Consider the following 22969-nt stretch of genomic DNA (forward strand, 5'->3'; position numbering starts at 1 on the left):
GATTCTGCACAGAATGTGTTTGCAAACCGCTGAATCCACACGTGAGTTTACCTCTGTCAGTTGAATGCACACATTGACAACCATTCAGTTAGATAGCTCCGTTTGGTTTTAGAAGCAGATATTTCTCTATGCAGCCTATGGTCCCATATACTCGGGAATATCCCAACGCAGCTCCTAGAAGAAACGTGTTTCTGACTCGCTGAATCTCAACATAGATTCAACTCTCTTAGGTGAACGAACGCACAGTAGAGCAGTTTCAAGGAAACGTTTCTCCTGAGTTTTAGACGAAGTTTCCTGCTGTTTAGTACGTATGCCGGCATTGGGCTGGAAATACCGGTTTTGGGATTCTGCACAGAAAGGGTTTGCAAACCGCTGAATCCACACGTGAGTTTAACTCTGTCAGTTGAATGCACACATTGACAACCATTCAGTTAGATAGCTCCGTTTTGGTTTTAGAAGCAGATATTTCTCTGTACATCCTATGGTCCGATTCACTCGGGAATATCCCAACGCAGCTCCTAGAAGAAACGTGTTTCTGACACGCTGAATCTCAACATAGATTCAACTCTCTTAGGTGAACGATCGCACAGCAGAGGAGTTTCAAGGAAACGTTTCTCCTGAGCTTCAGACGAAGTTTCCTGCTGTTTAGTACGTAAGCCGGCATTGGGCTGGAAATACCGGTTTCGGGATTCTGCACAGAAATGGTTTGCAAACCGCTGAATACACAGGTGAGCTTAACTCTGTCAGCTGAATGCACACATTGACAGCCATTCAGGTAGATAGCTCCGTTTTGGTTTTAGAAGCAGACATTTTTCTGTACAGCTTATGATCCCATTCACTCGGGAATATCCCAAAGCAGCTCCTAGAAGAAACGTGTTTCTGACTCACTGAATCTCAACATAGATTCAACTCTCTTAGGTGAACGAGCGCACAGTAGAGCAGTTTCAAGGAAACGTTTCTCCTGAGTTTTAGACGAAGTTTCCTGCTGTTTAGTACGTATGCCGGCATTGGGCTGGAAATAACGGTTTTGGGATTCTGCACAGAAAGGGTTTGCAAACCGCTGACTCCACACGTGAGTTTAACTCTGTCAGTTGAATGCACACATTGACAACCATTCAGTTAGATAGCTCCGTTTTGGTTTTAGAAGCAGATATTTCTCTGTACAGCCTATGGTCCGATTCACTCGGGAATATCCCAACGCAGCTCCTAGAAGAAACGTGTTTCTGACACGCTGAATCTCAACATAGATTCAACTCTCTTAGGTGAACGAACGCACAGCAGAGGAGTTTCAAGGAAACGTTTCTCCTGAGCTTCAGACGAAGTTTCCTGCTGTTTAGTACGTAAGCCGGCATTGGGCTGGAAATACCGGTTTCGGGATTCTGCACAGAAATGGTTTGCAAACCGCTGAATCCACACGTGAGTTTAACTCTGTCAGCTGAATGCACACATTGACAACCATTCTGTTAGATAGCTCCGTTTTGGTTTTAGAAGCAGATATTTCTCTGTACAGCCTATGATCCCATTCACTCGGGAATATCCCAAAGCAGCTCCTAGAAGAAACGTGTTTCTGACTCACTGAATCTCAACATAGATTCAACTCTCTTAGTTGAACGAACGCACAGCTGAGCAGTTTCAAGGAATCGTTTCTCCTGAGTTTTAGACGAAGCTTCCTGCTGCTTAGTACGTATGCCTGCATTGGGATGGAAATACCGGTTTTGGGATTCTGCACAGAAAGCCTTTACAAACCGCTGAATCCACACGTGAGTTTAACTCTGTCAGTTGAATGCACAAATTGACAACCATTCAGTTAGATAGCTCCTTTTTTTTTTTAGAAGCAGATATTTCTCTGTACAGCCTATGGTCCCATTCACTCGGGAATATCCCAACGCAGCTCCTAGAAGAAACGTGTTTCTGACTCGCTGAATCTCAACATAGATTCAACTCTCTTACGTGAAGGAATGCACAGCAGAGCAGTTTCAAGGATACGTTTCTCCTGAGTATTTGACGAAGTCATACTGCTGTTTCGTACGTATGCCGGCTTTGGGAAGGAAATGCCGGTTTCGGGATTCTGCACAGAATGTGTTTGCAAACCGCTGAATCCACACGTGGGTTTACCTCTGTCAGTTGAATGCACACATTGACAGCCATTCAGTTAGATAGCTCCGTTTTGGTTTTAGAAGCAGATATTTCTCTGTGCAGCCTATGGTCCCATTCACTCGGGAATATCCCAACGCAGCTCCTAGAAGAAACGTGTTTCTGACTCGCTGAATCTCAACATAGATTCAACTCTCTTAGGTGAACGAGCGCACAGTAGAGCAGTTTCAAGGAAACGTTTCTCCTGAGTTTTAGACGAAGTTTCCTGCTGTTTAGTACGTATGCCGGCATTGGGCTGGAAATACCGGTTTTGGTATTCTGCACAGAAAGGGTTTGCAAACCGCTGAATCCACACGTGAGTTTAACTCTGTCAGTTGAATGCACACATTGACAACCATTCAGTTAGATAGCTCCGTTTTGGTTTTAGAAGCAGATATTTCTCTGTACAGCCTATGGTCCGATTCACTCGGGAATATCCCAACGCAGCTCCTAGAAGAAACGTGTTTCTGACACGCTGAATCTCAACATAGATTCAACTCTCTTAGGTGAACGAACGCACAGCAGAGGAGTTTCAAGGAAACGTTTCTCTTGAGCTTCAGACGAAGTTTCCTGCTGTTTAGTACGTAAGCCGGCATTGGGCTGGAAATACCGGTTTCGGGATTCTGCACAGAAATGGTTTGCAAACCGCTGAATCCACACGTGAGTTTAACTCTGTCAGCTGAATGCACACATTGACAACAATTCAGTTAGATAGCTCCGTTTTGGTTTTAGAAGCAGATATTTCTCTGTACAGCCTATGATCCCATTCACTCGGGAATATCCCAAAGCAGCTCCTAGAAGAAACGTGTTTCTGACTCACTGAATCTCAACATAGATTCAACTCTCTTACGTGAGCGAACGCACAGCAGAGGAGTTTCAAGGAAACGTTTCTCCTGAGTTTTAGACGAAGTCATACTGCTGTTTCGTACGTATGCCGGCATTGGGAAGGAAATGCCGGTTTCGGGATTCTGCACAGAAAGTGTTTGCAAACCGCTGAATCCACACGTGAGTTTAACTCTGTCAGTTGAATGCACACATTGACAAGCATTCAGTCAGATACCTCCGCTTTGGTTTTAGAAGCAGATACTTCTCTGTACAGCCTATGGTCCCATTCACTCGGGAATATCCCAACGCAGCTCCTAGAAGAAACGTGTTTCTGACTCGCTGAATCTCAACATAGATTCAACTCTCTTAGGTGAACGAGCGCACAGTAGAGCAGTTTCAAGGAAACGTTTCTCCTGAGTTTTAGACGAAGTTTCCTGCTGTTTAGTACGTATGCCGGCATTGGGCTGGAAATACCGGTTTTGGTATTCTGCACAGAAAGGGTTTGCAAACCGCTGAATCCACACGTGAGTTTACCTCTGTCAGTTGAATGCACACATTGACAAGCATTCAGTCACATACCTCCGTTTTGGTTTTAGAAGCAGATACTTCTCTGTACAGCCTATGGTCCCATTCACTCGGGAATATCCCAACGCAGCTCCTAGAAGAAACGTGTTTCTGACACGCTAAATCTCAACATAGATTCAACTCTCTTAGGTGAACGAACGCACAGCAGAGGAGTATCAAGGAAACGTTTCTCCTGAGCTTCAGACGAAGTTTCCTGCTGTTTCGTACGTAAGCCGGCATTGGGCTGGAAATACCGGTTTTGGTATTCTGCACAGAAAGGGTTTGCAAACCGCTGAATCCACACGTGAGTTTAACTCTGTCAGTTGAATGCACACATTGACAACCATTCAGTTAGATAGCTCCGTTTTGGTTTTAGAAGCAGATATTTCTCTGTACAGCCTATGGTCCGATTCACTCGGGAATATCCCAACGCAGCTCCTAGAAGAAACGTGTTTCTGACACGCTGAATCTCAACATAGATTCAACTCTCTTAGGTGAACGAACGCACAGCAGAGGAGTTTCAAGAAAACGTTTCTCCTGAGCTTCAGACGAAGTTTCCTGCTGTTTAGTACGTAAGCCGGCATTGGGCTGGAAATACCGGTTTCGGGATTCTGCACAGAAATGGTTTGCAAACCGCTGAAACCACACGTGAGTTTAACTCCGTCAGCTGAATGCACACATTGACAACCATTCAGTTATATAGCTCCGTTTTGGTTTTAGAAGCAGATATTTCTCTGTACAGCCTATGATCCCATTCACTCGGGAATATCCCAAAGCAGCTCCTAGAAGAAACGTGTTTCTGACTCACTGAATCTCAACATAGATTCAACTCTCTTAGTTGAACGAACGCACAGCAGAGCAGTTTCAAGGAGTCGTTTCTCCTGAGTTTTAGACGAAGCTTCCTGCTGCTTAGTACGTCTGCCTGCATTGGGCTGGAAATACCGGTTTTGGGATTCTGCACAGAAAGCCTTTACAAACCGCTGAATCCACACGTGAGTTTTACTCTGTCAGTTGAATGCACAAATTGACAACCATTCAGTTAGATAGCTCCTTTTTTTTTTTAGAAGCAGATATTTCTCTGTACAGCCTATGGTCCCATTCACTCGGGAATATCCCAACGCAGCTCCTAGAAGAAACGTGTTTCTGACTCGCTGAATCTCAACATAGATTCAACTCTCTTACGTGAAGGAATGCACAGCAGAGCAGTTTCAAGGATACGTTTCTCCAGAGTTTTTGACGAAGTCATACTGCTGTTTCGTACGTATGCCGGCATTGGGAAGGAAATGCCGGTTTCGGGATTCTGCACAGAATGTGTTTGCAAACCGCTGAATCCACACGTGAGTTTACCTCTGTCAGTTGAATGCACACATTGACAACCATTCAGTTAGATAGCTCCGTTTGGTTTTAGAAGCAGATATTTCTCTGTGCATCCTATGGTCCCATATACTCGGGAATATCCCAACGCAGCTCCTAGAAGAAACGTGTTTCTGACTCGCTGAATCTCAACATAGATTCAACTCTCTTAGGTGAACGAACGCACAGTAGAGCAGTTTCAAGGAAACGTTTCTCCTGAATTTTAGACGAAGTTTCCTGCTGTTTAGTACGTATGCCGGCATTGGGCTGGAAATAACGGTTTTGGGATTCTGCACAGAAAGGGTTTGCAAACCGCTGACTCCACACGTGAGTTTAACTCTGTCAGTTGAATGCACACATTGACAACCATTCAGTTAGATAGCTCCGTTTTGGTTTTAGAAGCAGATATTTCTCTGTACAGCCTATGGTCCGATTCACTCGGGAATATCCCAACGCAGCTCCTAGAAGAAACGTGTTTCTGACACGCTGAATCTCAACATAGATTCAACTCTCTTAGGTGAACGAACGCACAGCAGAGGAGTTTCAAGGAAACGTTTCTCCTGAGCTTCAGACGAAGTTTCCTGCTGTTTAGTACGTAAGCCGGCATTGGGCTGGAAATACCGGTTTCGGGATTCTGCACAGAAATGGTTTGCAAACCGCTGAATACACAGGTGAGCTTAACTCTGTCAGCTGAATGCACACATTGACAACCATTCAGGTAGATAGCTCCGTTTTGGTTTTAGAAGCAGACATTTCTCTGTACAGCCTATGATCCCATTCACTCGGGAATATCCCAAAGCAGCTCCTAGAAGAAACGTGTTTCTGACTCACTGAATCTCAACATAGATTCAACTCTCTTAGGTGAACGAGCGCACAGTAGAGCAGTTTCAAGGAAACGTTTCTCCTGAGTTTTAGACGAAGTTTCCTGCTGTTTAGTACGTATGCCGGCATTGGGCTGGAAATACCGGTCTTGGGATTCTGTACAGAAAGGGTTTGCAAACCGCTGAATCCACACGTGAGTTTAACTCTGTCAGTTGAATGCACACATTGACAACCATTCAGTTAGATAGCTCCGTTTTGGTTTTAGAAGCAGATATTTCTCTGTACAGCCTATGTTCCGATTCACTCGGGAATATCCCAACGCAGCTCCTAGAAGAAACGTGTTTCTGACACGCTGAATCTCAACATAGATTCAACTCTCTTGGGTGAACGAACGCACAGCAGAGGAGTTTCAAGGAAACGTTTCTCCTGAGCTTCAGACGAAGTTTCCTGCTGTTTAGTACGTAAGCCGGCATTGGACTGGAAATACCGGTTTCGGGATTCTGCACAGAAATGGTTTGCAAACCGCTGAATCCACACGTGAGTTTAACTCTGTCAGCTGAATGCACACATTGACAACCATTCAGCTAGATAGCTCCGTTTTGGTTTTAGAAGCAGATATTTCTCTGTACAGCCTATGGTCCCATTCACTCGGGAATATCCCAAAGCAGCTCCTAGAAGAAACGTGTTTCTGACTCACTGAATCTCAACATAGATTCAACTCTCTTAGTTGAACGAACGCTCAGCAGAGCAGTTTCAAGGAATCGTTTCTCCTGAGTTTTAGACGAAGCTTCCTGCTGCTTAGTACGTATGCCTGCATTGGGCTGGAAATACCGGTTTTGGGATTCTGCACAGAAAGCCTTTACAAACCGCTGAATCCACACGTGAGTTTAACTCTGTCAGTTGAATGCACAAATTGACAACCATTCAGTTAGATAGCTCCTTTTTTTTTTTAGAAGCAGATATTTCTCTGTACAGCCTATGGTCCCATTCACTCGGGAATATCCCAACGCAGCTCCTAGAAGAAACGTGTTTCTGACTCGCTGAATCTCAACATAGATTCAACTCTCTTACGTGAAGGAATGCACAGCAGAGCAGTTTCAAGGATACGTTTCTCCTGAGTATTTGACGAAGTCATACTGCTGTTTCGTACGTATGCCGGCATTGGGAAGGAAATGCCGGTTTCGGGATTCTGCACAGAATGTGTTTGCAAACCGCTGAATCCACACGTGGGTTTACCTCTGTCAGTTGAATGCACACATTGACAGCCATTCAGTTAGATAGCTCCGTTTTGGTTTTAGAAGCAGATATTTCTCTGTGCAGCCTATGGTCCCATTCACTCGGGAATATCCCAACGCAGCTCCTAGAAGAAACGTGATTCTGACTTGCTGAATCTCAACATAGATTCAACTCTCTTAGGTGAACGAGCGCACTGTAGAGCAGTTTCAAGGAAACGTTTCTCCTGAGTTTTAGACGAAGTTTCCTGCTGTTTAGTACGTATGCCGGCATTGGGCTGGAAATACCGGTTTTGGTATTCTGCACAGAAAGGGTTTGCAAACCGCTGAATCCACACGTGAGTTTAACTCTGTCAGTTGAATGCACACATTGACAACCATTCAGTTAGATAGCTCCGTTTTGGTTTTAGAAGCAGATATTTCTCTGTACAGCCTATGGTCCGATTCACTCGGGTATATCCCAACGCAGCTCCTAGAAGAAACGTGTTTCTGACACGCTGAATCTCAACATAGATTCAACTCTCTTAGGTGAACGAACGCACAGCAGAGGAGTTTCAAGGAAACGTTTCTCCTGAGCTTCAGACGAAGTTTCCCGCTGTTTAGTACGTAAGCCGGCATTGGGCTGGAAATACCGGTTTCGGGATTCTGCACAGAAATGGTTTGCAAACCGCTGAATCCACACGTGAGTTTAACTCTGTCAGCTGAATGCACACATTGACAACAATTCAGTTAGATAGCTCCGTTTTGGTTTTAGAAGCAGATATTTCTCTGTACAGCCTATGATCCCATTCACTCGGGAATATCCCAAAGCAGCTCCTAGAAGAAACGTGTTTCTGACTCACTGAATCTCAACATAGATTCAACTCTCTTACGTGAGCGAACGCACAGCAGAGGAGTTTCAAGGAAACGTTTCTCCTGAGTTTTAGACGAAGTCATACTGCTGTTTCGTACGTATGCCGGCATTGGGAAGGAAATGCCGGTTTCGGGATTCTGCACAGAAAGTGTTTGCAAACCGCTGAATCCACACGTGAGTTTAACTCTGTCAGTTGAATGCACACATTGACAAGCATTCAGTCAGATACCTCCGTTTTCGTTTTAGAAGCAGATACTTCTCTGTACAGCCTATGGTCCCATTCACTCGGGAATATCCCAACGCAGCTCCTAGAAGAAACGTGTTTCTGACTCGCTGAATCTCAACATAGATTCAACTCTCTTAGGTGAACGAGCGTACAGTAGAGAAGTTTCAAGGAAACGTTTCTCCTGAGTTTTAGACGAAGTTTCCTGCTGTTTAGTACGTATGCCGGCATTGGGCTGGAAATACCGGTTTTGGTATTCTGCACAGAAAGGGTTTGCAAACCGCTGAATCCACACGTGAGTTTACCTCTGTCAGTTGAATGCACACATTGACAAGCATTCAGTCACATACCTCCGTTTTGGTTTTAGAAGCAGATACTTCTCTGTACAGCCTATGGTCCCATTCACTCGGGAATATCCCAACGCAGCTCCTAGAAGAAACGTGTTTCTGACTCGCTGAATCTCAACATAGATTCAACTCTCTTAGGTGAACGAGCGCACAGTAGAGCAGTTTCAAGGAAACGTTTCTCCTGAGTTTTAGACGAAGTTTCCTGCTGTTTAGTACGTATGCCGGCATTGGGCTGGAAATACCGGTTTTGGGATTCTGCACAGAAAGGGTTTGGAAACCGCTGAATCCACACGTGAGTTTAGCTCCGTCAGTTGAATGCACACATTGAAAATCTTTCAGTTAGAGAGCTCCGTTTTGATTTTAGGAGCAGATATTTCTCTGTTCAGCCTATGGTCCCATTCACTCGGGAATATCCCAACGGACCTCCTAGAAGAAACGTGTTTCTGACTCGCTGAATCTCACCATAGATTCAACTCTGTTAGGTGAACCAACGCAGAGCAGAGCAGTTTCAAGGAAAGGTTTCTCCTGAGTTTTAGACGAATTTTCCTGCGGTTTAGTACGTATGCCTGCATTGGGCTGGGAATACCGGTTTTGGGATTCTGCACAGAAAGGGTTTGCAAACCGCTGAATCCACTCGTGAGTTTAACTCTGTCAGTTGAATGCACACATTGACAACCATTCAGATAGATAGCTCCGCTTTGGATTTAGAAGCAGATATTTCTCTGTACAACCTATGGTCACATTCACTCGGGAATATCCCAAGGCAGCTCCTAGAAGAAACGTGTTTCTGACTCGCTGAATCTCAACATAGATTCAACTCTCTTAGGTGAACGAATGCACAGCAGAGCAGTTTCAAGGAAACGTTTCTCCTGAGATTCAGACGAAGTTTCCTGCTGTTTAGTACGTATGCCGGAATTGGACTGGAAATACCGGTTTCGGAATTCTGCACAGAAAGGGTTTGCAAACCGCTGAATCCACACGTGAGTTTAACTCTGTCATTTGAAGGCACACATTGACAAGCATTCAGTTAGATAGCTCCGTTTTGGTTTTAGAAGCAGATATTTCTCTGTACAGCCTATGGTCCCATTCACTCGGGAATATCCCAAAGCAGCTCCTAGAAGAAACGTGTTTCTGACTCGCTGAATCTCAACATGGATTCAACTCTCTTAGTTGAACGAACGCACAGCAGAGCAGTTTCAAGGAAACGTTTCTCCTGAGTTTTAGACGAAATTTCCTGCTGTTTAGTATGTATGCCAGCATTGGGCTGGAAATACCGGTTTTGGGATTATGCAGAGAAAGCGTTTGCAAACCGCTGAATCCACACGTGAGTTTAACTCTGTCATTTGAAGGCACACATTGACAAGCATTCAGTTAGATAGCTCCGTTTTGGTTTTAGAAGCAGATATTTCTCTGTACAGCCTATGGTCCCATTCACTCGGGAATATCCCAAAGCAGCTCCTAGAAGAAACGTGTTTCTGACTCGCTGAATCTCAACATGGATTCAACTCTCTTAGTTGAACGAACGCACAGCAGAGCAGTTTCAAGGAAACGTTTCTCCTGAGTTTTAGACGAAATTTCCTGCTGTTTAGTATGTATGCCAGCATTGGGCTGGAAATACCGGTTTTGGGATTATGCAGAGAAAGCGTTTGCAAACCGCTGAATCCACACGTGAGTTTAACTCTGTCAGTTGAATGCACACATTGAAAACCATTCAGTTAGATAGATCCGTTTTGGTTTTAGAAGCAGATATTACTCTGTAGAGCCTATGGTCCCATTCACTCGGGAATATCCCAAAGCAGCTCCTAGAAGAAACGTGTTTCTGACTCGCTGAATCTCAACATAGATTCAACTCTCTTAGTTGAACGAAGGCACAGCAGGGCAGTTTCAAGGAAACGTTTCTCCTGAGTTTTAGACGAAGTTTCCTGCTGTTTAGTACGTATGCTGGCATTGGGCTGGAAATACCGGTTTTGGGATTCTGCACGGAAAGCGTTTGCAAACCGCTGAATAAACACTTGAGTTTAACTCTGTCAGTTGAATGCACACTTTGAAAACCATTCAGTTATATAGCTCCGTTTTGGTTTTAGAAGCAGATATTTCTCCGTTCAGCCTATGGTCCCATTCACTCGGGAATATCCCAACGCAGCTCTTAGAAGAAACGTGTTTCTGACTCGCTGAATCTCAACATAGATTCAACTCTCTTACGTGAACGCAACGCACAGCAGAGCAGTTTCAAGCAAACGTTTCTCCTGAGTTTTTGACGAAGTCATACTGCTGTTTCGTACGTTTGCCGGCATTGGGAAGGAAATGCCGGTTTCGGGATTCTGCACAGAAAGTGTTTGCAAACCGCTGAATCCACACGTGAGATTAACTCTGTCAGTTGAATTCACAGATTGAAAACCATTCAGTTAGATAGCTCCGTTTTGGTTTTAGAAGCAGATGTTTCTCTGTACAGCCTATGGTCCCATTCACTCGGGAATATCCCAATGCAGCTCCTAGAAGAAACGTGTTTCTGACTCGCTGAATCTCAACATAGTTTCAACTCTCGTAGTTGAACGAACGTACAGCAGAGCAGTTTTAAGGAAATGATTCTCCTGAGTTTTAGACGAAATTTCCTACTGTTTAGTACGTATGCCGGCATTGGGCTGGAAATACCGGTTTTGGGATTCTGCACAGAAAGCGTTTGCAAACCGCTGAATCCACACGTGATTTTAACTCTGTCAGTTGAATGCACACATTGACAACCATTCAGTTAGATAGCTCCGTTTTGGTTTTAGAAGCAGATATTTCTCCGTACAGCCTATGGTCCCATTAACTCGGGAATATCCCAACGCAGCTCCTAGAAGAAACGTGTTTCTGACTCGCTGAATCTCAACATAGATTCAACTCTCTTAGGTGAACGAACGCACAGCAGAGCAGTTTCAAGGAAACGTTTCTCCTGAGTTTTAGACGAAGTTACCTGCTCTTTAGTACGTATGCCGGCATTGGGCTGGAAATACCGGTTTTGGGATTCTGCACAGAAAGGGTTTGCAAACCGCTGATTCCACACTTGAGTTTAACTCTGTCAGTTGAATGCACACATTGACAACCATTCAGATAGATAGCTCCGCTTTGGATTTAGAAGCAGATATTTCTCTGTACAACCTATGGTCCCATTCACTCGGGAATATCCCAAGGCAGCTCCTAGAAGAAACGTGTTTCTGACTCGCTGAATCTCAACATAGATTCAACTCTCTTAGGTGAACGAATGCACAGCAGAGCAGTTTCAAGGAAACGTTTCTCCTGAGATTCAGACGAAGTTTCCAGCTGTTTAGTACGTATGCCGGAATTGGACTGGAAATACCGGTTTCGGAATTCTGCACAGAAAGGGTTTGCAAACCGCTGAATCCACACGTGAGTTTAACTCTGTCATTTGAAGGCACACATTGACAAGCATTCAGTTAGATAGCTCCGTTTTGGTTTTAGAAGCAGATATTTCTCTGTACAGCCTATGGTCCCATTCACTCGGGAATATCCCAAAGCAGCTCCTAGAAGAAACGTGTTTCTGACTCGCTGAATCTCAACATGGATTCAACTCTCTTAGTTGAACGAACGCACAGCAGAGCAGTTTCAAGGAAACGTTTCTCCTGAGTTTTAGACGAAATTTCCTGCTGTTTAGTATGTATGCCAGCATTGGGCTGGAAATACCGGTTTTGGGATTATGCAGAGAAAGCGTTTGCAAACCGCTGAATCCACACGTGAGTTTAACTCTGTCATTTGAAGGCACACATTGACAAGCATTCAGTTAGATAGCTCCGTTTTGGTTTTAGAAGCAGATATTTCTCTGTACAGCCTATGGTCCCATTCACTCGGGAATATCCCAAAGCAGCTCCTAGAAGAAACGTGTTTCTGACTCGCTGAATCTCAACATGGATTCAACTCTCTTAGTTGAACGAACGCACAGCAGAGCAGTTTCAAGGAAACGTTTCTCCTGAGTTTTAGACGAAATTTCCTGCTGTTTAGTATGTATGCCAGCATTGGGCTGGAAATACCGGTTTTGGGATTATGCAGAGAAAGCGTTTGCAAACCGCTGAATCCACACGTGAGTTTAACTCTGTCAGTTGAATGCACACATTGAAAACCATTCAGTTAGATAGATCCGTTTTGGTTTTAGAAGCAGATATTACTCTGTAGAGCCTATGGTCCCATTCACTCGGGAATATCCCAAAGCAGCTCCTAGAAGAAACGTGTTTCTGACTCGCTGAATCTCAACATAGATTCAACTCTCTTAGTTGAACGAAGGCACAGCAGGGCAGTTTCAAGGAAACGTTTCTCCTGAGTTTTAGACGAAGTTTCCTGCTGTTTAGTACGTATGCTGGCATTGGGCTGGAAATACCGGTTTTGGGATTCTGCACGGAAAGCGTTTGCAAACCGCTGAATAAACACTTGAGTTTAACTCTGTCAGTTGAATGCACACTTTGAAAACCATTCAGTTATATAGCTCCGTTTTGGTTTTAGAAGCAGATATTTCTCCGTTCAGCCTATGGTCCCATTCACTCGGGAATATCCCAACGCAGCTCTTAGAAGAAACGTGTTTCTGACTCGCTGAATCTCAACATAGATTCAACTCTCTTACGTGAACGCAACGCACAGCAGAGCAGTTTCAAGCAAACGTTTCTCCTGAGTTTTTGACGAAGTCATACTGCTGTTTCGTACGTTTGCCGGCATTGGGAAGGAAATGCCGGTTTCGGGATTCTGCACAGAAAGTGTTTGCAAACCGCTGAATCCACACGTGAGATTAACTCTGTCAGTTGAATTCACAGATTGAAAACCATTCAGTTAGATAGCTCCGTTTTGGTTTTAGAAGCAGATGTTTCTCTGTACAGCCTATGGTCCCATTCACTCGGGAATATCCCAATGCAGCTCCTAGAAGAAACGTGTTTCTGACTCGCTGAATCTCAACATAGTTTCAACTCTCGTAGTTGAACGAACGTACAGCAGAGCAGTTTTAAGGAAATGATTCTCCTGAGTTTTAGACGAAATTTCCTACTGTTTAGTACGTATGCCGGCATTGGGCTGGAAATACCGGTTTTGGGATTCTGCACAGAAAGCGTTTGCAAACCGCTGAATCCACACGTGATTTTAACTCTGTCAGTTGAATGCACACATTGACAACCATTCAGTTAGATAGCTCCGTTTTGGTTTTAGAAGCAGATATTTCTCCGTACAGCCTATGGTCCCATTAACTCGGGAATATCCCAACGCAGCTCCTAGAAGAAACGTGTTTCTGACTCGCTGAATCTCAACATAGATTCAACTCTCTTAGGTGAACGAACGCACAGCAGAGCAGTTTCAAGGAAACGTTTCTCCTGAGTTTTAGACGAAGTTACCTGCTCTTTAGTACGTATGCCGGCATTGGGCTGGAAATACCGGTTTTGGGATTCTGCACAGAAAGGGTTTGCAAACCGCTGATTCCACACTTGAGTTTAACTCTGTCAGTTGAATGCACACATTGACAACCATTCAGTTAGATACCTCCGTTTTGGTTTTAGAAGCAGATATTTCTCAGTACAGCCTATGGTCCCATTCACTCGGGAATATCCCAACGCAGCTCCTAGAAGAAACGTTTTTCTGACTCGCTGAATCTCAACATAGATTCAACTCTCTTACGTGAACGAAGGCACAGCAGAGGAGTTTCAAGGAAACGTTTCTCCTGAGTTTTAGACGAAGTCATACTGCTGTTTCGTACGTATGCCGACATTGGGAAGGAAATGCCGGTTACGGGATTCTGCACAGAAAGTGTTTGCAAACCGCTGAATCCACACGTGAGTTTAACTCTGACAGTTGAATGCACACATTGACAACCATTCAGTTAGATAGCTCCGTTTTGGTTTTAGAAGCAGATATTTCTCTGAACAGTCTATGGTCTCATTCACTCAGGAATATCCCAACGCAGCTCCTAGAAGAAAAGTGTTTCTGACTCGCTGAATCTCAACAGAGATTCAACTCTCTTAGGTGAACGAACGCACAGCAGAGCAGTTTCCAGGAAACGTTTCTCCTGAGTTTTAGACGAAGTTTCCTGCTGTTTAGTACGTATGAAGGCATTGGGCTGGAAATACCGGTTTTGGGATTCTGCACAGAAAGGGTTTGCAAACCGCTGAATCCACATGTGAGTTTAACTCTGTCAATTGAATGCACACATTGACAACCATTCAGTTAGATAGCTCCGTTTTGGTTTTAGAAGCGGATATTTCTCTGTACAGCCTATGATCCCATTCACTCGGGAATATCCAAACGCAGCTCCTCGAAGAAACGTGTTTCTGACTCGCTGAATCTCAACACAGATTCAACTCTCTTAGTTGAACGAACGCACAGCAGAGCAGTTTCATGGAAACGTTTCTCCTGAGTTTTAGACGAAGTTTCCTGCTGTTTAGTACGTATGCCGGAATTGGGCTGGAAATACCGGTTTCGGAATTCTGCACAGAAAGGGTTTGCAAACCGCTGAATCCACACGTGAGTTTAACTCTGTCATTTGAAGGCACACATTGACAAGCATTCAGTTAGATAGCTCCGTTTTGGTTTTAGAAGCAGATATTTCTCTGTACAGCCCATGGTCCCATTCACTCGGGAATATCCCAAAGCAGCTCCTAGAAGAAACGTGTTTCTGACTCGCTGAATCTCAACATGGATTCAACTCTCTTAGTTGAACGAACGCACAGCAGAGCAGTTTCAAGGAAACGTTTCTCCTGAGTTTTAGACGAAATTTCCTGCTGTTTAGTATGTATGCCAGCATTGGGCTGGAAATACCGGTTTTCGGATTATGCAGAGAAAGCGTTTGCAAACCGCTGAATCCACACGTGAGTTTAACTCTGTCAGTTGAATGCACACATTGAAAGCCATTCAGTTAGATAGATCCGTTTTGGTTTTAGAAGCAGATATTACTCTGTAGAGCCTATGGTCCCATTCACTCGGGAATATCCCAAAGCAGCTCCTAGAAGAAACGTGTTTCTGACTCGCTGAATCTCAACATAGATTCAACTCTCTTAGTTGAACGAAGGCACAGCAGGGCAGTTTCAAGGAAACGTTTCTCCTGAGTTTTAGACGAAGTTTCCTGCTGTTTAGTACGTATGCTGGCATTGGGCTGGAAATACCGGTTTTGGGATTCTGCACGGAAAGCGTTTGCAAACCGCTGAATAAACACTTGAGTTTAACTCTGTCAGTTGAATGCACACATTGACAACCATTCAGTTAGATAGCTCCGTTTTGGTTTTAGAAGCAGATATTTCTCCGTTCAGCCTATGGTCCCATTCACTCGGGAATATCCCAACGCAGCTCTTAGAAGAAACGTGTTTCTGACTCGCTGAATCTCAACATAGATTCAACTCTCTTACGTGAACGCAACGCACAGCAGAGCAGTTTCAAGCAAACGTTTCTCCTGAGTTTTTGACGAAGTCATACTGCTGTTTCGTACGTTTGCCGGCATTGGGAAGGAAATGCCGGTTTCGGGATTCTGCACAGAAAGTGTTTGCAAACCGCTGAATCCACACGTGAGATTAACTCTGTCAGATGAATTCACAGATTGAAAACCATTCAGTTAGATAGCTCCGTTTTGGTTTTAGAAGCAGATATTTCTCTGTACAGCCTATGGTCCCATTCACTCGGGAATATCCCAATGCAGCTCCTAGAAGAAACGTGTTTCTGACTCGCTGAATCTCAACATAGTTTCAACTCTCATAGTTGAACGAACGTACAGCAGAGCAGTTTTAAGGAAATGATTCTCCTGAGTTTTAGACGAAATTTCCTACTGTTTAGTACGTATGCCGGCATTGGGCTGGAAATACCGGTTTTGGGATTCTGCACAGAAAGCGTTTGCAAACCGCTGAATCCACACGTGATTTTAACACTGTCAGTTGAATGCACACATTGACAACCATTCAGTTAGATAGCTCCGTTTTGGTTTTAGAAGCAGATATTTCTCCGTACAGCCTATGGTCCCATTAACTCGGGAATATCCCAACGCAGCTCCTAGAAGAAACGTGTTTCTGACTCGCTGAATCTCAACATAGATTCAACTCTCTTAGGTGAACGAACGCACAGCAGAGCAGTTTCAAGGAAACGTTTCTCCTGAGTTTTAGACGAAGCTACCTGCTCTTTAGTACCTATGCCGGCATTGGGCTGGAAATACCGGTTTTGGGATTCTGCACAGAAAGGGTTTGCAAACCGCTGATTCCACACTTGAGTTTAACTCTGTCAGTTGAATGCACACATTGACAACCATTCAGTTAGATAGCTCCGTTTTGGTTTTAGAAGCAGATATTTCTCTGTACAGCCTATGGTCCCATTCACTCGGGAATATCCCAACGCAGCTCCTAGAAGAAACGTTTTTCTGACTCGCTGAATCTCAACATAGATTCAACTCTCTTACGTGAACGAACGCACAGCAGAGGAGTTTCAAGGAAACGTTTCTCCTGAGTTTTAGACGAAGTCATACTGCTGTTTCGTACGTATGCCGACATTGGGAAGGAAATGCCGGTTACGGGATTCTGCACAGAAAGTGTTTGCAAACCGCTGAATCCACACGTGAGTTTAACTCTGACAGTTGAATGCACACATTGACAACCATTCAGTTAGATAGCTCCGTTTTGGTTTTAGAAGCAGATATTTCTCTGTACAGCCTATGGTCTCATTCACTCAGGAATATCCCAACGCAGCTCCTAGAAGAAACGTGTTTCTGACTCGCTGAATCTCAACATAGATTCAACTCTCTTAGGTGAACGAACGCACAGCAGAGCAGTTTCAAGGAAACGTTTCTCCTGAGTTTTAGACGAAGCTTACTGCTGTTTAGTACGTATGCCTGCATTGGGCTGTAAATACCGGTTTTGGGATTCTGCACAGAAAGGGTTTGCAAACCGCTGAATCCACATGTGAGTTTAACTCTGTCAATTGAATGCACACATTGACAACCATTCAGTTAGATAGCTCCGTTTTGGTTTTAGAAGCAGATATTTCTCTGTACAGCCTATGGTCCCATTCACTCGGGAATATCCCAACGCAGCTCCTAGAAGAAACGTGTTTCTGACTCGCTGAATCTCAACATAGATTCAACTCTCTTAGGTGAACGAGCGCACAGCAGAGCAGTTTCAAGGAAACGTTCCTCCTGAGTTGTAGACGAAGTTTCCTGCTGTTTAGTACGTATGCCGGCATTGGGCTGGAAATACCGGTTTTGGGATTCTGCACAGAAAGGGTTTGCAAACCGCTGAATCCACATGTGAGTTTAACTCTGTCAGTTGAATGCACACACTGACAACCATTCAGTTAGATAGCTCCGTTTTGGTTTTCGAAGCAGATATTTCTCTGTACAGCCTATGGTCCCATTCACTCGGGAATATCCCAAAGCAGCTCCTAGAAGAAACGTGTTTCTGACTCGCTGAATCTCAACATAGATTCAACTCTCTTAGGTGAACGAACGCACAGCAGAGGAGTTTCAAGTAAACGTTTCTCCTGAGTTTTAGACGAAGTTTCCAGCTCTTTAGTACGTATGCCGGCATTGGGCTGGAAATACCGGTTTTGTGATTCTGCACAGAAAGGGTTTGCAAACCGCTGATTCCACACTTGAGTTTAACTCTGTCAGTTGAATGCACACATTGACAACCATTCAGTTAGATAGCTCTGTTTTGGTTTTAGAAGCAGATATTTCTCGGTACAGCCTATGGTCCCATTCACTCGGGAATATCCCAACGCAGCTCCTAGAAGAAACGTGTTTCTGACTCGCTGAATCTCAACATACATTAAACTCTCCTAGGTGAACGAATGCACAGCAGAGCAGTTTCAAGGAAACGTTTCTCCTGAGTTTTTGACGAAGTCATACTGCTGTTTCGTACGTATGCCGGCATAGGGAAGGAAATGCCGGTGTCGGGATTCTGCACAGAAAGTGTTTGCAAACCGCTGAATCCACAAATGCGATTAACTCTGTCAGTTGAATGCACACATTGACAACCATTCAGTTAGATAGCTCCGTTTTGGTTTTAGAAGCAGATATTTCTCTGTACAGCCTATGGTCCCATTCACTCGGGAATATCCCAACGCAGCTCCTAGAAGAAACGTGTTTCTGACTCGCTGAATCTCAACATAGATTCAACTCTCTTACGTGAACGAACTCACAGCAGAGGAGTTTCAAGGAAACGTTTCTCCTGAGTTTTAGACGAAGTCATACTGCTGTTTCGTACGTATGCCGGCATTGGGAAGGAAATGCCGGTCTCGGGATTCTGCACAGAAAGGGTTTGCAAACCGCTGAATCCACACGTGAGTTTAACTCTGTCAGTGTAATGCACACATTGACAACCATTCAGTTAGATAGCTCCGTTTTGGTTTTAGAAGCAGATATTTCTCTGTACAGCCTATGGTCCCATTCACTCGGGAATATCCGAACGCAGCTCCTAGAAGAAACGTGTTTCTGACTCGCTGAATCTCAACGTAGATTCAACTCTCTTAGGTGAACGAACGCACAGCAGGGCAGTTTCATGGAAACGTTTCTCCTGAGTTTTAGACGAAGTTTCCTGCTGTTTAGTCCGTAAGCCGGCATTGGGCTGGAAATACCGGTTTTGGGAATCTGCACAGAAAGGGTTTGCAAACCGCTGAATCCACACGTGAGTTTACCTCTGTAAGTTGTATGCACACATTGACAACCATTCAGTTAGATAGCTCCGTTTTGGTTTTAGAAGCAGATGTTTCTCTGTACAGCCTATGGTCCCATTCACTCGGGAATATCCCAACGCAGCTCCTAGAAGAAACGTGTTTCTGACTCGCTGAATCTCAACATAGATTCAACTCTCTTAGGTGAACGAGCGCACAGCAGAGCAGTTTCACGGAAAGGTTTCTCCTGAGTTTTAGACGAAGTTTACTGCGGTTTCGTACGTATGCCGGCATTGGGCTGGAAATACCGGTTATGGGATTCTGCACAGAAAGGGTTTGGAAACCGCTGAATCCACACGTGAGTTTAACTCCGTCAGTTGAATGCACACATTGACAACCTTTCAGTTAGATAGCTCCGTTTTGATTTTAGGAGCAGATATTTCTCTGTACAGCCTATGGTCCCATTCACTCGGGAATATCCCAATGCAGCTCCTAGAAGAAACGTGTTTCTGACTCGCTGAATCTCAACATGGATTCAACTCTCTTACGTGAACGAACGCACAGCAGAGGAGTTTCAAGGAAACGTTTCTCCTGAGTTTTAGACGAAGTCATACTGCTGTTTCGTACGTATGCCGGCATTGGGAAGGAAATGCCGGTTTCGGGATTCTGCACAGAATGTGTTTGCAAACCGCTGAATCCACACGTGAGTTTACCTCTGTCAGTTGAATGCACACATTGACAACCATTCAGTTAGATACCTCCGTTTTGGTTTTAGAAGCAGATATTTCTCCGTACAGCCTAAGGTCCCATTCACTCGATAATATCCCAACGTAGCTCCTAGAAGAAACAGGTTTCTGACTCGCTGAATCTCAACAGAGATTCAACTCTCTTAGGTGAACGAACGCACAGCAGAGCAGTTTCAAGGAAACGTTTCTCCTGAGATTTAGACGAAGATTCCTGCTGTTTAGTACTTATGCCGGCATTGGGCTGGAAATACCAGTTTTGGGATTCTACACAGAAAGCGTTTGCAAACCGCTGAATCCACACCTGAGTTTAACTCTGTCAGTTGAATGCACACATTGACAACCATTCAGTTAGATAGATCCGTTTTGGTTTTAGAAGCAGATATTTGTCCGTTCAGCCTATGTTCCCTTTCACTCGGGAATATCCCAACGCAGCTCTTAGAAGAAACGTGTTTCTGACTCGCTGAATCTCAACATAGATTCAACTCTCTTACGTGAACGAACGCACAGCAGAGCAGTTTCAAGGAAACGTTTCTCCTGAGTTTTTGACGAAGTCATACTGCTGTTTCGTACGTTTGCCGGCATTGGGAAGGAAATGCCGGTATCGGGATTCTGCACAGAAAGTGTTTGCAAACCGCTGAATCCACACGTGAGATTAACTCTGTCAGTTGAATTCACACATTGACAACCATTCAGTTAGATAGCTCCGTTTTGGTTTTAGAAGCAGATATTTCTCTGTACAGCCTATGGTCCCATTCACTCGGGAATATCCCAATGCAGCTCCTAGAAGAAACGTGTTTCTGACTCGCTGAATCTCAACATAGTTTCAACTCTCGTAGTTGAACGAACGTACAGCAGAGCAGTTTTAAGGAAATGTTTCTCCTGAGTTTTAGACGAAATTTCCTACTGTTTAGTACGTATGCCGGCATTGGGCTGGAAATACCGGTTTTGGGATTCTGCACAGAAAGCGTTTGCAAACCGCTGAATCCACACGTGATTTTAACTCTGTCAGTTGAATGCACACATTGACAACCATTCAGTTACATACCTCCGTTTTGGTTTTAGAAGCAGATATTTCTCTGTACAGCCTATAGTCCCATTCACTCGGGAATATCCCAACGCAGCTCATAGAAGAAACGTGTTTCTAACTCACTGAATCTCAACATAGATTCAACTCTCTTAGGTGAACGGACGCACAGCAGAGCAGTTTCAAGGAAACGTTTCTCCTGAGTTTTAGACGAAGTTTACTGCGGTTTAGTACGTATGCCGGCATTGGGCTGGAAATACCGGTTTTGGGATTCTGCACAGAAAGGGTTTGGAAACCGCTGAATCCACACGTGAGTTTAGCTCCGTCAGTTGAATGCACACATTGAAAATCTTTCAGTTAGAGAGCTCCGTTTTGATTTTAGGAGCAGATATTTCTCTGTTCAGCCTATGGTCCCATTCACTCGGGAATATCCCAACGGACCTCCTAGAAGAAACGTGTTTCTGACTCGCTGAATCTCACCATAGATTCAACTCTGTTAGATGAACCAACGCAGAGAAGAGCAGTTTCAAGGAAAGGTTTCTCCTGAGTTTTAGACGAATTTTCCTGCGGTTTAGTACGTATGCCGGAATTGGACTGGAAATACCGGTTTCGGAATTCTGCACAGAAAGGGTTTGCAAACCGCTGAATCCACACGTGAGTTTAACTCTGTCATTTGAAGGCACACATTGACAAGCATTCAGTTAGATAGCTCCGTTTTGGTTTTAGAAGCAGATATTTCTCTGTACAGCCCATGGTCCCATTCACTCGGGAATATCCCAAAGCAGCTCCTAGAAGAAACGTGTTTCTGACTCGCTGAATCTCAACATGGATTCAACTCTCTTAGTTGAACGAACGCACAGCAGAGCAGTTTCAAGGAAACGTTTCTCCTGAGTTTTAGACGAAATTTCCTGCTGTTTAGTATGTATGCCAGCATTGGGCTGGAAATACCGGTTTTCGGATTATGCAGAGAAAGCGTTTGCAAACCGCTGAATCCACACGTGAGTTTAACTCTGTCAGTTGAATGCACACATTGAAAACCATTCAGTTAGATAGCTCCGTTTTGGTTTTAGAAGCAGATGTTTCTCTGTACAGCCTATGGTCCCATTCACTCGGGAATATCCCAATGCAGCTCCTAGAAGAAACGTGTTTCTGACTCGCTGAATCTCAACATAGTTTCAACTCTCGTAGTTGAACGAACGTACAGCAGAGCAGTTTTAAGGAAATAATTCTCCTGAGTTTTAGACGAAATTTCCTACTGTTTAGTACGTATGCCGGCATTGGGCTGGAAATACCAGTTTTGGGATTCTGCACAGAAAGCGTTTGCAAACCGCTGAATCCACACGTGATTTTAACTCTGTCAGTTGAATGCACACATTGACAACCATTCAGTTAGATAGCTCCGTTTTGGTTTTAGAAGCAGATATTTCTCCGTACAGCCTATGGTCCCATTAACTCGGGAATATCCCAACGCAGCTCCTAGAAGAAACGTGTTTCTGACTCGCTGAATCTCAACATAGATTCAACTCTCTTAGGTGAACGAACGCACAGCAGAGCAGTTTCAAGGAAACGTTTCTCCTGAGTTTTAGACGAAGTTACCTGCTCTTTAGTACGTATGCCGGCATTGGGCTGGAAATACCGGTTTTGGGATTCTGCACAGAAAGGGTTTGCAAACCGCTGATTCCACACTTGAGTTTAACTCTGTCAGTTGAATGCACACATTGACAACCATTCAGTTAGATAGCTCCGTTTTGGTTTTAGAAGCAGATATTTCTCAGTACAGCCTATGGTCCCATTCACTCGGGAATATCCCAACGCAGCTCCTAGAAGAAACGTTTTTCTGACTCGCTGAATCTCAACATAGATTCAACTCTCTTACGTGAACGAAGGCACAGCAGAGGAGTTTCAAGGAAACGTTTCTCCTGAGTTTTAGACGAAGTCATACTGCTGTTTCGTACGTATGCCGACATTGGGAAGGAAATGCCGGTTACGGGATTCTGCACAGAAAGTGTTTGCAAACCGCTGAATCCACACGTGAGTTTAACTCTGACAGTTGAATGCACACATTGACAACCATTCAGTTAGATAGCTCCGTTTTGGTTTTAGAAGCAGATATTTCTCTGAACAGTCTATGGTCTCATTCACTCAGGAATATCCCAACGCAGCTCCTAGAAGAAAAGTGTTTCGGACTCGCTGAATCTCAACAGAGATTCAACTCTCTTAGGTGAACGAACGCACAGCA

Source organism: Aotus nancymaae, unplaced genomic scaffold (assembly GCF_030222135.1).
Source record: "Aotus nancymaae isolate 86718 unplaced genomic scaffold, 86718_ANA_hifiasm-v0.15.2.pri h1tg000102l, whole genome shotgun sequence".
Taxonomy (NCBI): domain Eukaryota; kingdom Metazoa; phylum Chordata; class Mammalia; order Primates; family Aotidae; genus Aotus; species Aotus nancymaae.